Here is a 7408-nt window from a genome sequence, read left to right as displayed (position 1 = left end):
CCAAGGCCAAATTTTCCACCTACTGGTGATTCTTCTTTGTTTCCAACTTTTGCATTCCAGTCACCAGTGATAATTAACACATCCTGATTGCAAGTTCAGTTAATTTCAGACTGCAGAAGTTGATAAAAATCTTCAATTTCCTCATCTTTGGCTTTGGTGGTTGGTGTCTAAATTTGAATAATAGTCGTATTAATAGGTCTTCCTTGTAGGCGTATGGATATTATCCTATTACTGACAGCATTGTACTTCAGGACAGCATTGTACACAAAGAGCTAGACGGGAAGGCAGGGAGAGGACAGAAAAGGCAAAGGGGACTAGAACAGATTGAGGAGTTAGCCGCAGGGATCCAGGTAAGGGTAGTTGGAGGGGTTTCCAACAGCTAAGGGAGAAAAACTTGTCTGTCGGTTTGTCCTACTGTGGGGATGTGTTGCTGTGAGCCTTGAGGCTATGCCACTGGTGTTTCAAACCCAGTCGGGTGCACCTGTTGCACAGGTTATCAGCCTGGCTTGCAGACTGAGACAGACTAGGAAGAAGGAGGAGGCCATCCACTTCTCAAAGAACTGGCCAGGGAAATCCTTATGAATAGCAGAGAAACATAGTAAGAAAATCTCTTAAAATGAGGAAATTAAACACATTTTATAATTCATAGGTAAAAAAAAGTCTCAAAAAGTTTTAAAACATATAGAACTGAATAAATGAAAATTCAAAATATGTGATATACAGTTAAAGCTGTGCTACGAGAGAAATTTATGTACTTGGTGCTTACATTAGAAACAAGGAAATGTTTCAAATAAACTATTTAAGTTCATACCACAAGAAATTTGTGCCTCAGGGCTGTATTCTTTCACCATACTTACTCAATCTGTATGCTGAGCAAATAATACTAGAAGCTGAACTATATTAAGAAGAATGTGGCATCAGAATTGGAAGAATGCTCATTAACCACCTGTGACATGCAGATGACTCAGCTTGCTGAAAGTGAAGATGACTTGAAGCATTTACAGATGAAGATCAAAAACTACATCTTTCAGTGTGAATTATATCTCCACATAAAGAAAACAAAAACCCTCATAACTGGACCAATAAGCAATATCATGATAAATGGAGAAAAGACTGAAGTTGTCAGGGATTTCATTTTACTTGGATCCACAATCAACACCCATAGGAGCACCAGTGAAGAAATCAATCAACATATTGCATTGAGTAAATCTGTTGCAAAGATCTGTTTAAAGTGTGAAAAAGCAAAAATATCACTTTGAAGACTAAGATGTGCCTGACTCAAGCCATTTTTTTTTTTTTTCAAAAGCCACCTATGCATGTGAAAGCAGGACAATGAATAAGAAAAACCAAAGAAGAACTGATTCATTTGAACTGTGCTGTTGGTGCAAAATATCGAAGGCACTGTGTCTACTACAAGAATGAACAGATTTGTCTTGGAGGAAGTATAGCCAGAATACTCCTTAGAAGTAACAATGGCAAGACTTTGCCTTTCATACCTTGCACATGTTATTGGGAGGGACCAGTCGCTGGCAAAGGACACCATGCTTGGTAAAATAGAGGGTCAGCAAAAAAGATGAAGACCCTGAACAAGATGGATTGACACAGTGGCTGAAATAATTGGCTCAAGCATAGTAACAAGTGTAAGGATGGTATGAGATCAGGCAGTGTTTCATTCTGTTGTGCATGAGGTCGCTATGAGTTGAAACCAATTCAGTAGTACCTAACAGCAATAACCACACACATCTAGAAAAACATGAACAAAATAAACCTAAAGAAAGCAGAAGGAAGGAAATAATAAAGTTCAGATCAGAAATCAATGGAATGCAATGGAAAAAATCAATAAAACAAAAAAGCTGCTTCTTTCAAATCAGTTTTTAAAAAAAAGGAAAAAAGAAAGAAAAGAAAACTGAGAAACCTCTAGTTCAAAACTGGAGATAAGATGCAGATCACCAATCAGGAGTGAAAAAAGGGATATTATTTTATATCTTTCAACTGTTAAAAACTTGTTAAGTGAATAATACAAAAAAAGTTTATGCTAAAAAGATTTCAACAACTCAGAAGAAATGGAACAATACCTTGAAACTTTAAAACTGTCCAAACTCAACCAAGATGAAATAGATAATCTGAATAGTCCTATTGCCATTAAATAAGTTGAATTCATAATATAAAATACACTGAAAAAAAATCACCAAGCTCAGATGTTTTCACTGGAGAATCTGTACCAAACATTTAAAGAAGAATTAACATAAATGTTCTTAATCTCTTCCAGAACATGGAAGAGAAAGGAACAATTTCCAACCTACTTTTGAATCCATTATGATCCTAAGGGTAAAGCTAGACAAAAAAGACACAAAATAAGAAAAATCCAGACCTATAACTCTCATGAACTTAAATGCAAAAATTTTCAACAAAATATTGGTAAACTTCATGCAACAATGTCTAAACGGAATTATCCACTATAACCGAGTGGTGGAAGATTGGTTCAATATTCTAAAACCACTCAATATTATGCAACATATTAAAAAAACTAAAGAAAATATCACATGGTCATATCAGTTGATACTGAAAATGCATCCAACATACATTTACGATACTCTCAGCAAGCTAGGCATAAAGAGAAAATACTTCAACCTGATAAAAAGCAACTACAGAAAATTGTATAGCTAGCATTATACTTTTTAATTGTTATTTAAAACTGATTGCTTTCCTCCTAAGATTAGAAACAAGGGAAGGATGTTCACTTTAACCATTTTTTATTCAATATACTACTGGAGTTACAGCCATTGGGTTAAGGCAGGAGAAAGAAAGAAAAAGCAACACAGATTGGAAAGAAAGAAAGAAATCTGACTCCTTTTGGAGGTAACATGATTATCTACATAAAAAATCCCAAGGAATCTATAAACTCCAGGAACTAAGTGCATTTAACAATGTCACAGGATACAAGATCAACACACAAATACCTATTACATTTCTATATACTAACATCGAATTAGGAACTCTGGTAGCATAGTGCCTTAGGCATTTGACTGCTAACCAGAAGGCTGGTGGTTCAGACCCACCAGCCACTCCTCAGAAGGTAGACTGGACAACCTACTACTGTAGAGATATCGCCTAGGAAACCCAAGGAGGGTTTTTTTGTGTGTTTTGTTTTTTGAACATTGAACTTGTGTTGTTGTTGTTGTTAAGTGCCGTTGAGTTGGACCAGACTCATCATAACGACCCCTCCTTGGGTTTCTGAGGCAGTATCACTACGGAAGTAGATTGCCCCATCTTCCTTCTGAGGAGTGGCTGGTGGGTTTGAACCACCAGCCTTCTGGTTAGCAGTCAAGTGCCTTAGCCACTATGCTACCAGAGCTCCTTTTAGAAACTAAAATTAAAAGCACAATATCATTTACAATTTGTGTAAATAGAATGAAATACTTATCCTGAATCTCATCCCTTCAACTCTCCCATATAAGTAATCACTCTCCTGAGTAGTTTTTTTAATCACCCCTTTTCATTATAGTTTTAGCATAAATAAATATTTATTACTAAACAGTATGCTTTTCCATTTTGCTTGATTTTGAGCACCATAATTTTCATATACGTTTTGTAAGTTTCTAAGATTCATCCTTGTGGATGAATGTAGCTATAGTTCATTGAGTTTTATTGTTAAGATGCTAGTATTCCATTGCATAATCATCCCTTGTTTTATTTTCCTATTCTCCTGTTGATGGACATTTATGTTGTTTCCAGTTTTGCAGTTAAAAATGTTACTGCTATGAATATTCTTGTATGGACCTCTAATTATTGTACATATCCAAATATTGTCGACTGCAGCTCACAATAAAAAAATGTATTTTACATTGCAAAAAAAAAAAAAATGAAATACTTAGATACATAATCAAGTAACCATAAACAGGGATCTATGTTGAAAATTACAAAACACTGATAAAGAAAACCACAATAAATGGAGAGAAACACTGTTTATGGAATAAAAGATTCAATATACTAAAGATGTCAACTTTTCCCAAATCGACGTATAGACTTAATGTAATTTTTATCAAAATCCAGCAAGATTTTTTGTAGACATATAGAAGCTTTTTCTAAAGTTTATATGGAAAAGAACAGGCTCTAGAACAGCTAACATAATCTTGACAAAGAATAAAGATGACATAATAAATCAACTAAATATTGACTGACTGTATAGCTACAGTAATTAAGACAGCATGGTATTGGTGAAGGGATAGACATATAGAGCAATGGAACAGAACAGAGGACCAGAAACAGACCCACAAAAATATCCTCAACTGTTTTTTGACAAAGATATAAATGTAATTCAATGGAGGAAAGATAGCCATTTGAACAAATGCTGGAGCAATTGGATATTCCTAGGTAAATAAATACATAGAATAAATAAATTAATAGGCAAATAAATACATAGACTGTGGTGAGCTCATATAATGGTTACTCCAGAAGCTAGCAGGATGGCAGTATTTAGGAGAGGAACTTCTATGGGGTTTAGAGGATGAATGCCTGTAGGTGGCCAGCAACCTCCTAGCTCAGGGGTTGGTGCTAGGCTTGAATGGTAGAAGGCTCCCAAGAATCCCGTGAAGAAGAACACTTCGGAAATAATAGTGAGGATTATGCCATATTGGAGGCCTTTTTGTACTCCTGGGGTATGGTGGCCTTGGTAAGTGCTTTCTCGGATAATATCGCATCATCATTGGTATATAGTAAGGGTATTTGTTAATAAAACTAAAGATAGTAGGGTAAAGGAATTAAAATGTAATCATATGATTAATCCTGAGGTTATAAGTAGGGCAGATTATGCGCCTGTTAGGGGTCAGGGGCTGGGGTTAACTATGTGATAGGCATGGGTTTGGTGGGCCATTAAGTGTTGTCATGTAAGTATAGGCTGACTAATAGTGTAAATACATAGTAAATCCTAGTCCCTGACCTCTAACAGGTTCACTATCTGATAAGCGTGTGTTTGGTGGGTCATTAGGTATTGTCGTGTAAGTATAGGCTGACTAAGAGTGTAAATACGTGGGCACGAATTAGGGCTACCTGAAACTTCCACCTTATACAAAAATTGAATTCAAAAATGGATCATGGACTCAAATATAAAACCATAAAACTTCCAGAAAAAATCTTAATGATCTATAACTACACAAAGAGTTTTTAGACTTGCCATCAAAAGTACAAAATTTTTCCTATAAAAGGAAAAACTGATAAAATGGACTTCTTCAAAATTAAACACTGTTGCTCTGTGGAAGCCCATGTGAAGAGAATGAAAAGATAAGCTACAAATTGGGAGAAAATATTTGCAAGTCACATGTCCAAAAAAAGAGAAAATCTATTGTCTGTAATATATAAAAAACTCTTAAAACTCAACAATAATAAAACAAATAGAATAGACAAAAATCTTGAACAGATATTTTACCAAAGAAGATACAGAGAAGGAAAATAGTATATAAAAAGGAATTCAACATCATTATTCATAAGGGAGATGCAAATTAAAATCACTATGTCATTATATAGGAGCTCTGGTGGCACAGTGCCTAAGGCATTTGACTGTTAACCAGAAGGTTGATGGTTAAAACCCACCAGCCACTCTGTGGAAGGAAGATGGGGCAATCTACTGCCATAAAGGTTTACTGCCTCTAAAACCCAGTGGGGCTCGCCAAGAGTTGGAATTGACTCTATGTCAGTGAGGTTTTTTTTTTTTTTTTTTTTTGGTATATCAATACACATCTTTCAGATGGCTATAGCAGATAGGAGTGACAACACTAAATGTTGACAAAGATACAGAGAAGCTGGTGGGAATGTAAAATGTTATAGCCACTAAGGAAAAATATTTTGCAGTTTCTCATAAAACTAAACAGGCAACTACCATGCAGCCAAGCAATTGCACTCGAGCATTAGTTAGAGAAAAATTAAAAATTTATGTTCACACAAAAACCTTTATATCAATGTTTACTGCAGATTTATTTGTAAAGCCAAAACCTGGTAAAATCCCAGATGTCCTTCAAGAAATGAATAATTAAATAAGCTGTGGTATATACATATAACGAGATATACTCAGCAATAACAGACACGAAGGACTGTTACATGCAACAACTTGGATGAATTGCTAGGGAACTATGCTGAGTAAAAAAAAAGTCCTAATAAGTTACATATTTTATGATTCTATTTCTATAACAGGAGCTCTAGTGGCATAGTGCCTTAAGGCACTTGATGCAAACCAGAAGGCTGGCAGTTCAAACCCACCAGCAACTCCTCAGAAGGAAGGTTGGGCAATCTACTTCCATAGTGATCCCACCTTGGAAACCCAAGGATGGGTCGCTATGAGTCGGGGCTGACTTGATGGCACATAACTACAACAACATTTATATAACATTTCAAAATGACAAAATTATAGAGTTGGAGAACAGATTAGTGGGTGCCAGCGTAGCAGAACAGAGTGTTCAATGGTGATATGGGAGAGCAGGTGATGTGTTTATTATACAAGGGCTTCATGAGGAATCCTTGAAATGACTGAACTAGTGTGCCATATAACTAACTACACATACATGTATAAATGAATTACAATTAAAATGGGAAATTTCTATAAGATCGGTAGATTTCATCAATGTCAATTTCCTGGTTGTGACATTATATTACAATTTTTCAAAATGTTAATAATAAGGAAACAGTACATGGTATCTCTATTACTTCTTAAAACTGTATGTTAGTCTATAATCATCTCAATACAATATTCAATTAAGTTTAATTGTTTAAATTTAAGGTCGAATGAAAACAACAGATAAATTTATATTTCCAATGTAATATATTCTAAACTCATTATAAAGTCACTCTGTTCATGATTTGAACTTTGATTTCTTTCTTGGTCAATAACTTTTCTCTCTCTCTCTCTTTTTTTTTTTTTTTTAAAAAAAACAACACTTTAACTTTAAAAAGATCACAGTGGATTCCACATTTTATGGCCGTAAAAATAAATTACTTTTAATCTTAAGAACAAATGTCCAAGGTTCTGGCAAGATGGCGGACTAGGCAGAAAGAATGCACAGACCCTCTTCAACAAAGAAAAGGGAAACAAATTAACATAGACACAGAAGATAATCCTGGACACCTGAGCCTTGAAGGGAAGGATATAGAAGTGGACTAAACCCCAACCAGCAGAAGAATTTGCGTGAAAATACCAAAAAAGGAGACATACGGAGCCGTGGTCTGGCAGTGATCCTGAGTGAACCTGATGGCACAGACAGCTTGGAGATTCCCGAGTGGTGGTAGGACTTAAGAATTAACCTAAAAATCACCCTGCTAGCCAGGGTCTGCATGGAGGACTATGCACGGTGGCTGGGGAACAAACAGAGAAGGTGAAGAGAAAGTTGGGCTGAGCTGTGGACTTTTGCCAGTCCAGAGG

The sequence above is a fragment of the Orycteropus afer genome, unplaced genomic scaffold (genome assembly GCF_000298275.1).
Source record: "Orycteropus afer afer isolate SDZICR_OR568_19922 unplaced genomic scaffold, OryAfe1.0 scaffold00028, whole genome shotgun sequence".
NCBI lineage: Eukaryota > Metazoa > Chordata > Mammalia > Tubulidentata > Orycteropodidae > Orycteropus > Orycteropus afer.
Note: the sequence above shows the minus strand (reverse complement) of the source record.